Source organism: Desmodus rotundus, chromosome 11 (assembly GCF_022682495.2).
Source record: "Desmodus rotundus isolate HL8 chromosome 11, HLdesRot8A.1, whole genome shotgun sequence".
In the NCBI taxonomy this organism is placed as follows: domain Eukaryota; kingdom Metazoa; phylum Chordata; class Mammalia; order Chiroptera; family Phyllostomidae; genus Desmodus; species Desmodus rotundus.
Window position 1 is genome coordinate 510,723 of NC_071397.1, and position 11,641 is coordinate 522,363.

An 11,641-nucleotide genomic window follows, 5' to 3' on the forward strand; every position below is an offset into this window, starting at 1 on the left:
CAGAGAGCCAACATAAATGAAATGCCAAGAGCAGACAGTTCAGGAGATCAAGGGGACCACACCACTGAATCTTACAGGTCTTCTACCATAGAAGTTCACACCACAAACCCAGGGAGTCAGAACAGATCAATTTGAGGAGAGGTTAACCAGAAGAGTCTCACAAATCATGGGAAGACAAAGAAACAATCCCCAAATGAAAGGAAAGGAGGAAGCCTCAGAAATAGTGCTAAGTGAAATAGAGGCAAGTCAACTATCAGATAATGAGTTCAAGCAATGGTTATCAGGAAGCTCAATGAGCTCACGGAGAATTTCCAAAAACTACAGGGAAACTACATTGAACCCACTGCAAACTATATGAACATGAAAAAGGACATAGAAACTACCAACAAGGGCCAAGAGGAAATGAAGAATACAATTTCTGAACTGAAGAACACAATAGAAGGAATCAAAAGCAGGCTTGATGAAGCATAGTATCGAATAAGTGAGCTGGAGGACAAGGTAGAAAAAACCCCCAGAAAGAGCAAGAAAAGGAAAAGAGACTCAGAAAGAATGAAGAGGTAATAAGGGAAATGCAGGACAACATGAAACATAATAATATCCATATAATAGGGACGCCAGAAGGAGAAGAAGAGCAAGGGATAGAAAACCTGTTTGAAAAAGTAATGTTGAAAAACTTCCCTAATTTGATGAGAGACAAAATCACACAACTCCAGGAAACACAGAGAGTCCCAATCAAGAGGAACCCAAAGAGGCTCTCTCCAAGACACATCATCATTGAAATGGCAAAACTCCAAGACAAAGAAAGAACCTTAAGGCAGCAAGGGAGAAACAGGAAGTAACATACAAGGGAGCCCCCATAAAGCTAGCAGCTGACTTCTCAACAGAATCTCAGATGATATGAATTTTTGAAGCCAAGGAGTACAGAGGATGCTTTGCCCCGTCCAGTAAGAGATTTTATAAGTTGAAGGGAAATACCCTGTGCAAGGCGCCTGCAACAAAGGAAAGACAAGGCAGAAAATGCAGCTTAGTAGCTCCCTCTGCTCCCAGAGCAGGGGCCCCAGGTCCTGCACAGGGAACCCCCAACTCTAGTTGGCAGAGACTTGGAAATATATACAGGGTCTGGTAGACTTGGCCTGCACACACACAGCAAGCATCATATCCATAGCTTTAGTGCCGTCCAAGCGAATTCCAGAGAGAAATTTTGTTACTAAAACTGTCAGCACAGGCAGTGTCCAGCCCTGACCGAGAGAGTTTTTGCTTTTGGGGGAGGTGGAGTGTCAGGAGAACCAGTCAGTGACTTGGTACGGCAGTGTGGGCACCACACAGAGACTTATTAATAGGAGAGCTGAAGCACGGCTGGGCAGGGAACCCATGTGAGCACACAGCTGCCCTGCCAGCAAAGTAGATTGAAAGCAAAGTCTGTTCCCACTGAACCAGCTGAACAAGAAGATCAGAAAGCTGCACAGCGAAGTGACTGTGAGACTCCACCCAATATGGCTGGTGAGTGGGGGGCTGTGCAAAATGGAGAGTTTGGGTCTGAGTCTCCTGTGACAGCAGTGGCCTAGAAGCTAGAGGAATTTAAGAGCTGAGCACCTGAGATTCTTTGCAGCCAGGCAGGTCTCCTCACACCACAGAGTACAAACCTATGGGAAGAGGAAGGCATGACCAAACCCCATCTCAAGACTGCAAACTGCACAACAGAAGGCCAGGCTCAACGACCCACTCCCAGGCACACATCTGCAGGGGAAAGATAATCTCCGAAAGAGCCCTTCCTGAACTTTCATCAGACACAAGCTACGCTGGCTCATCTGGCCCTATTCCAAAAAACGAGGAGAGCAGATGATTAGAAATTAGTGCAGCAAGGGGTGTTCGGGGCCCCACCCAGCCTCGGCTCTTACACAACACTGCCATCAGCACCAAGTACAAGAGAGCTGACCCTTGTACACAGATTGGCTCCTGACATGAAATGGACAGCTAATTCATCAGAAACTATACATTATGGAAATAACCTGGGACAAACTGAGCTGCGTAGTGCAGGGGCAGGGGAACGAATACACACATCATTCTCCCTGAACACTGAACAGCACCTCTCAGGGGAGATCCAGGTACTCTACACTCCTGATCACACCAGAAGCCCCCTCTTGAGGCAGATCAGAGAAGACAGTAGGAAAACACTCAGCTCTACTGATAATTCCGCCCTGTTCTTTTTAATTATTTGTGTTATTTTTTTCTCCTGCAAAGCTTTTCAACACTTTTTTCTTCAACTTTTTCCTATTATTTCACTATTTTTTTAGTTTTATCTCAAATCTCATTATTTTACCCTTCCTTTCTTTACTCCATTTTGCCATTTTCCATCCCTTTTTTATTTTCCTTATAAATTTTATTTTTTTCCTTTCTACTCCCGGTTTCAGATTTTATTTTTTATTTTTAAGTATATTTTATTGATTATGCTATTACAGGGTTCCCAATTTCCCCCCCCCCCTTAATCCTCCCTCTGCCCTGCATTCCCCCCACCCTCCAGCATTCCCCTCCTTAGCCCATGGGTTGTACATATAAGTTCTTTGAGTCCTCTTTTTCCTATACCATTTTTTACCTCTCCCCATCTATTTTATGCCTACTAATTATGCTTCCTCTTCCCTGTACCTTCCCCCCCATTCCTCCCTTCCCCTGCCCCACTGAACTCCCTCCATGTGATATCCATTTCTCTGATTCTGTCTAGTTGTTTGCTTAGTTTTTCTTTTCATTGTTTGCCTTTTAGGTTCATTTGTTGATAGTTGTTTATTGTCATTTTACTGTTCATATTTTTGATCTTCTTTTTCTTAGATAAGTACCTTTAACATTTCATATAATAAGGGCTTGGTGATGATGAAATCCTTTACCTTGACCTTATCTGGAAAGCACTTTATCTGCCCTTCCATTCTAAATACCTTCAGCTGGATAAAGTAATCTCGCCTTTCATGACTTGGAATACTTCTTTCCAGCCCATCCTCGCCTGCAAGGTTTCTTTTGAGAAATCAGCTGATAGCCTTATGGGCAGTCCTTTGTAGGTAACTCTTTCCTTTCCTCTTGCTGCTTTTAGGCTTCTCTCTTCATCTTTAATCTTGGGTAACTTAATGATCATGTGCCTTGGTGTGTTCCTCTTTGGGCCACCTTCTTTGGGACTCTCTGGGTTTCCTGGACTTCCTGGAAGTCTATTTCCTTCACCACATTGGGGAAGTTTTCCTTCATTATTTTTTCAAAGAAGTTTTCAACTTCTTGCTGTTGTTCTTCCCCTTCTGGCACCCCTATAAATTGGATAGTGGAACATTTCAGGTTGTCCCAGAGGTTTATAAGTCTCTCTTCACTTTTTTGAATTCTTGTTTCTTCATTCTGTTCTGGTTGGATGTTTATTTCTTCCTTTTGTTCCAAATTGTTTATTTGAGTCCTGGTTTCCTTCCTGTCACTGTTGGTTCCCTGAATATTTTGCTTTATTTCATTTTGGGTATCTTTCATTTGTTTTTTCACTTTGCAACCAAGCTCAATCAGATCTCTGAGCAGTTTGATTACCAGGGCTTTAAATTCTCCATCAGATAGGTTGGCTCTCTCATCACTTAGCTCTCTTTCTGAAGCTTGGCTCTGTTCTTTCATTTGGGCTGTATTTCTTTGTCTTGGCACGCCTGTTAAGTTGTAAGGGGGAGGGGCCTTAGGTATTCACCAGTACAGGGAAAACCTTGCTGCACTGGGGTGCTGCCTTTGGGGGAGGGGCCAGAGAGGGAACAGTGCAGCTTGCCTGCTTGACTCTAGCCCACTTTCCAATGCGCTCTCATGTGAGACTGGGAGTTTCTCCCACCGCAGCAACCACTGTAGTCCACAGTCAACTCTGAGTCCCAGTTTCCTGTCCAGCAGCCCCACCTGCACAGCCTGCCACCTCGCCACAGGTTACTGTCTGGTTGTTCTGTTTGACTGTTTCTTTAATTTCTTGGTTGTCAGAGCTCCACGCAGTCTGATTTTCTGGCACTTCTGATTGTTTATTGATTTTAGATTGGTTGTTATCCTCCTTTTGGTTATGCAAGGAAGCCAAGGGTTTCTACCTACGCCTCCATCTCGGCCAGAACTCACCTATTTCTATGCCCAGTTTCTATTGCTCACTCTATTTCTGATCCCCCAAGCCTCTCAAAACCATTTTTCTTTCAATTAGTCATCTCACATTTATTCCTTTCTTATATCCTCTTTCTCTTTCCGCTTTCATTAATTTTTGCTCACTTGTTATTGTATTTCAATTTTATTCCTAGATGTTCACTATTTCCCCTCTGCTACTCCATTTAGCCTTCCACCTGCCATTTCTTATTTTTGTTTGAAATGTTATTTTTCCCATTTAGCCTAGTTTCTAATCCTTACTCTTATTTCTCTTCCATCCTCTCAAAATCATTTTTCTTTCCTTTAGACATCTCATAATCATTTTTCTTTTGTTCCTTGTAATATTCTTATTATCTCTTCATTATTAATCTTTGCTCATTTGTCATGAATATTGTTGCAGTCGTTTTTCTTCAGTGTTGTTCCTATTTGCTCATTTTTTTAAATTTTTGTCTCAAACTTCGTATTTTACTCTTCCTTTTTTATTACTCCATCTTGCTTTATTCTCTCCCTTTTTTAACTCTAAATTTTATTTTCTATTTTGTTACCTCATTTCTATTCCTGACTCCAATTATTTCTCCTCCCTCTATACTCTCAAAATCACTTTTCTATTACCTCATATTCTTATTTTCTCTTATAATATTCTTACTCTCTTTCCACCTTTATTAATCTTTGCTCATTTGTTGTTGATATAGCAGTTGTGGCTGGAGGGTATTTTTGCTGCTGTGGGGTTTGTTAGCTAGCTTGTTTTGTTTTGTTCAAGGAGCACCTGTACAACAGCATACAAGATGTGCTCCGGGTTGTGACTCTTAGACAGCCACTGGAGGGGAGAACACAACAACACACAAGCCAACAACAACCAAAACCCAATTACAAGAGACCCCAAATAAACTGAATAAAGGGAATCCATTGAGCATCCAGCTCAAGAAATCAAGGAGGCTGTACCACTGAGTCCCACAGGTCTCTTTCCAGAGAAGGTCAACCCATGAAGAGAGGGAGTCAAAGTGTATGAATCTAATATGCAGAAATAAAAAGTCATCTAAAGGAGCTTATACCCTTTGCAACAGCATGGATGAAACTGGAGAGCATTATACTAAGTGAAATAAGCCAGGCAGTGAGGGACAAATACCATATGATCTCACCTTTAACTGGAACATAATCAATGGAAGAAAAAAGCAAACAAAATATAACCAGAGACATTGAAGTTAAGAACAATCTAACAATAGCCGGGGGGGGGGGGGGGGGGGGCGGGGACAGTGGGAAGAGGGAATTACAGGAACTACTATAAAGGACACATGGACAAAACCAAGGGGGAGGGTGGAGGTGGGGGAGGGAGGTGGGTTCACCTGGGGTGGGGTGGAGGGATGGGGAGAAAAGGCATACAACTGTAATTGAGTAACAATAAAAATTTAAAAAAAAAAGTCATCTAAAAATAGGGAAACAAAGACGCAACCCCCAATCCAAAGGAGGAGAGGAATCCCCCCAAAAAGTGCTTAATGAATATGAGGCAAGCACTTTATCAGACATAGAGTTGAAACTAATAAGGATGATCAAGAAACTCAGTGAGAACAAGGAACTTTATGAGAGCTATAAGGAACTTGGTGGGAACTACATCAGCTGAAAAAGGACAGAGAAACTATGAATAGGAACCAGACGGAAATTAAGAATACACCACAAGGAATTAAAAGCAGCATACATGAAACAGGGGGTCAAATCAGTGAGTTGGAAGACAAGGTAGGAAAAAAACACCTCGTCAGATCAACAGCAACAACAAAAAACACTAAAAAAAAAACCCCAAGACAGTTTAAAGGACTGTAACAATATTCACATCATAGGTATACTAGAAAGAGAAGAACAGAAGCAAGGAATAGAAAACCTGTTTGAAATAATAATGACAGAAAACTTCCCTACCTTGATTAGGGCAAAAGTCATGCAAGTTTAGGAAGCACAGAGTTTTGGGGTTCAAAATAACCCAAAGAGGCCCACTCCAAGACATATCATAATTAAAATGGCAAAATTTAAAGACAAAGAGAGAATCTTAAAGGCAGCAAGGAAGAGACAACTAGTGATATACAAGGGAGGTCCAATAAGGCTACCAGCCGATTTCTCAGCAGAAACACTACAGGCCAGAAGAGAATGGCACCAAATATTCCAAGTATGAAAAGCAAAGACCTGCAGCCAAACTACTCCACCCAGAAAAGCTCTCATTTAAAATGAAAGGTGAAATAAGAAACTTCCTAGACAAAAAAAAAAAAAGACTAAAAGAGTACATCTAAACCAAACCAGCATTGCAAGAGATGCTAAAGGGACTGCTTTAAGAAGAAAGAAGGAAAAGAAAGAGGAACACAGGTACAAAGGGAAAAAATGGCAATGAATAAATACATTAATTATAACCTTAAAAGTAAATGAAGTAAATGCTACAATCAAAAGATAGGGTAAGAGAACAGATAAGAAAACAAGACCCTCAGAAATGGTATCCGTAAGAGACCCACCTCAGAATAAAAGATCTACACAGGCTGAAAGTGAAGGATGGAAAAAAATATCCCAAGGAAACGGACATGAGAAAAAAGAAGGGGTCACATACTTATATCAGACAAAATAGACTTAAAAACAAAGGCCATAACAAGAGACTAGGAAGGTCACTACATAATAATTAAGAGAGTAGTCTAACAAGAGGATACAGCCCTAGTCCTAGTAAACATATATGCACCCAACATAGGAGCACTTAAATATATAAGGAAAATCTTCGAGGACTTTAAGAAAGAGATCAACAGCAATACAATCATTGTAGGGGATTGTAACACACACCCCTCTGTCAACAATGGCTATATTGTCAAAAAAGAAAAAAAAAGGATATTGTGGCATTTAATGACCCTCTAAATCAAATGGGCTTAATTGATACTTACAGAACATTTCACCCCAAAGAAGCAAAATATACACTCTTTTCAAACACACATGGAACATTTTCAAAGACAGACCACATGGTAGGACACAAAACAAGCCTCAACAAATTCAAGAAAACTGAAATCATATCAAGCATCTTCTCAGATGACAATGCCCTGAACTAGAAACCAACCTCAAGGGAAAACTCATAAATATTCAAATTCATGGAGACTGAATAACATGTTATTAAATAATGAATGGGTCAACAATGAGATCAAGGATAAAATCAAAAAGTATCTGAAAACAAATGAAAATGAACGCACAACCACCAAAAACCTAGGGGACACAATAAAAGGAGTCCTGAGAAGGAATTACATAGCAATACAAGCCTATTTAAAGAAGACAGAAAAATCTCAAATAAACAACCTAACCCTACATCTAAAAGACCTAGAGGAACAACAACAACCAAAACCCAGAGTGAGTAGAAGGAAGGATATAATCAAGATCAGAACATAATTAAATGACATAGAGTCTAAAAAAACAATTCAAAAGATCAATGAATGCAGGAGCTGGTTCTTTGAAAATGTAGACAAACCTTTAACAAGACTCATCAAGAAAAAAAGAAAGGACCCAAATAAATAAAATCAGAAATGAAAGAGAAGTAACAACCAATACCACAGAAATACAAACTACTGTAAGAAATTACTATGAACTACTATATGCCAACAAATTGGGAGAAACTGGGCAAAATGTATAAATTTCTAGAAACATACATTTTCCCAAACTGAATCAAGAAGCAGAAAGCCTGAATAGACCAATAACAACCAGCAAAACTAAAACAGTAATCAAATAATCCCCAGCACACAAAAGCCAAGGACCAGATGGCTTCACAGGCAAATTTTACTAAACAAGAACTAACTCCTATACTTCTCAAACCATTCCAAAAAATTCAAGAAGAGGCAAGACTTCCAAACTCTTTTTACGAGGCTAGTATTTTCTTAATTCCAAAACCAGATAAAGACAAAACAGAGGAAGGAAATTACAGGCCAATATCTCTGATGAACATAGATGCTAAATCCTCAACAAAATATTGTCAGTCCCGATCCAGCAATACATTAAAAAGATCATGCACTATGATTAAGTAGGATTTGTCCCAGGGAACAAAGGACACTACAATATATGCCAATCAATAGACATAATACACCACATAAACAAAAAAGGATAAAAATCACATGATATTAATAGATGCTGAAAAAGCATTTGATAAATTCCAGCACCCACTTATGATAAAAAAACACTAGCAAAATGAGAAAAGAGGGAGCATACCTTAACATAAATAACAAAGGGCATATATGAGAAACCTACTGCCAACATCATACTCAATAGGCAAAAACTAAAAGCTTTTCCCTTAAGATCAGGAACAAGACAACAGTGTCTGCTCTCACCACTTCTATTCAACACAGTATTGGAAGTCCTAGCCACAGTGATCAGACAAGAAAAATTCATAAAAGGCATCCAAATTGGAAAGGAGGAAGTAAAACTGTCATTATTTGCAGAAAGCATGATAGTGTACATAAAACCCTATAGTCTCCACCAACAAAACTACTCAACCTAAGTGAATTTGGCAAAATAGCAGGATACAAAGTCAATACTCAGAAATCAATTGCATTCTTGTACATGAACAATGAACTATCAGAAAGAAAAACTTAGGAAAAAAATCCCATTTACTATATAGCAAAAAGAAAAATAAAGTACCTAGGAATAAACTTAACCAAAGAGGTAAAGACCTATACTCAGAAAACCATAGAACAGTAAAGAAAGAAATTTGAGAAGATACAAATAAATGGATTTATAAACTGTGTTCACAGATTGGAAGAATTAGTATCACTAAAATGTCCATACTACCCAAAGCAATCTGTAGATTCAATGCAATTCCTATTAAAATACCAGTTGCATATTTCAAAAATTTATATAGAACCAAAAAAGATCCCCAAAATCTCAGCAATCTTGAGAAAGAACAACAAAGTTGTAGGGATCACAATACCTGATATCAAACTGTACTACAAGGCCACTGTAATCAAAATAGTCTGGTACCGGCATAGGAACAGAGCCACATACGTCAATGGAACAATAGAGAGCCCAGAAATAAACTCATGTCTCTATGGTCAATTATTACTCAACAAAGAGGGCACAAGCATACAATGGAGTAAAAGACCGTCTCTTCAACAAATGGTGTTGGGAAAACTGTACTGGTACTTGCAAAACAATGAAAGTAGACTACCAACTTACACCATAAACCAGAATAAACTCAAAATGCATAAAAGATTTAAATATAAGTCTTGACACCATGAAACTCCTAGCAGAAAACATAGGCAGTAAAATTTCAGATATCCCACGTAGCATATTTTTGCCATTATATCTCCTAGGGCAAGGGAAATAGAGGAAACAATAAACAAATAGGACTACATCAAATTAAAAAGCTTCTGCACGGCTAAAGAAACCATCATCAAAATGAAAAGGGAACCAATTGTATAGGAGAACATATTTGCCAATGATACACTGAAGAAATGATACAAGGGTTTAATCTTCAAAATATATGAAGAATTCACATGACTCAACACCAGGAAGACAGACAATCCAATTAAAAAATAGGCAAAGGAGGGCATACGGATGGCCCACCAACACATGAAAAAATGTTCAACATGACTGCCATCACAGAAATGAAAATTAAAACCACAATGAGATATCACTTTACCCTGGTCAGAATGGCCGTCATTAACAAATCAACAAACAGCAAGTGCTGGTGAGGATGTGGAGAAAAGGGTTCCTAGTGCACTCACTGTTGGGAATACAACTGGTATAGCCACTGTGGGAAACAGAATGGAATTTCCACAAAAAATTTAAAAAACTTTAAAAATTTTTGACCCAGTGTTTCCACTGCTGGCATTATACTCCAAGAATCCCAAAACACCAACTCCAAAGAACAAAATAAACTAACGAGCAAAACAGAACCACAGACACAGAAACGTGGAACAGAGTGACAGCTGCCAGAGGGGAGGGAGGCAGCAGGGAATGGAGTGAAGAAGGGGAAGGCATTAGTCAAAAAATACATATGAATGACCCATGGACATGAACAACAGTGTGGGGACTGACTATGGGATCTGGGTTGGACTGGGCAAAGGAGGGCAAAGGGGGAAAAATTGGGACTTTAACAGAATAAACAATTTTTTAAAAAAAGAAGTACTACATATATACAATAGAATATTACTTGGCCACTTGTGACAACAGAGAGCCCTAGAGGGTATCATGCTAAGTGAAACATGTCAGTCAGATAAAGACAAATACCATATAATTTCACTTATATGTGGAATCTAAAAAGCAAAATAAACAAACAAACAAAATAAAAAGATTCATAGATACAGAAATGTGAAGGTTGCTAGAGGGGAGGGTTCTAGAACCCTCTACAGGAGAGGGCGCAACCCAGGGTTCCAGTACAGGGAAATAAAGCCTCAAACCTCTGACTGAAAACACCTGTGGGGGTTGAGGCGGCAGCAGGAGAGACTCCCAGCCTCACAGGAGAGTTCATTGGAGAGACCAACAGGGGCCTAGAATGTACACAAGCCCATCCACCTGGGAATCAGAACCAGAAGGGCCAAATTTGATTGTGGGTAGAGGGGGAAGTGACTGAAAACCCGCAGAGAGCTCAGCAAGCGCCATTGTTCCCTCTCTGTCCCCTCCCCCACATACAGCATCACAACGCAGCAATGAGTGTTACCCCATCCTGGTGAACACCTAAGGATCACCCCTTACTACATAAAAGGCACACCAAGGCAAAAAAAAGTGGCCCAAATGAAAGAACAGATCAAAGCTCCAGAAAAAAATACAACTAAGCAATGAAGAGAGAGCCAACCTATCAGACGCACAGTTCAAAACACTGGTAATCGTGATGCTCACAGAATTGGTTGAATATGGTCGCAAATTAGATGACAAAATGACGTCATGAAAGGCAAGGACCTACATCCAAGATTACTTTATCCAGCAAAGCTATCATGTAGAATTGAAGGGCAGATAAAGTGCTTCCCACATAAGGTCAAGTTAAAGGAGTTCATCATCACCAAGTCCTTATTGTATGAAATATTGAAGTCCCTTCATATTGTATGAAATATTGAAGGGACTTCAATATTTCATAGAAAAACAAGATAAAAACTATAAACAGTAAAATGGTAACTAACTCACAACTATCAACAACTGAACCTAAAAAACAAAAACAAAAAACTAAGCAAACAACTAGAACAGGAACAGAATCACAGAAATGGAGATCACTTGGAGAGTTACCAACAGGGGAGTGGGTGGGGAAAGAGGGGAAAAGGTACAGAGAATAAGTAGCATAAATGGTAGGAAGAAGATAGACAGGGGGAGGTTAAGAATAGTATAGGAAATGTAGAAGCCAAAGAACTTATATATATGACCCATGGACATGAACTAAAGGGGGAGAATGTGGGTGGCAGGGGGTGAGCAGGGTGGAGGGGAATAAAGGGCGGGAAATGGGACAACTGTAATAGCACAATCAATAAAATGTATTTTTTAAAAGATTTATTTTTTATTTTTTTTATTTTTAGAGAGGGGAAGGGAGGGAGAATGAGAG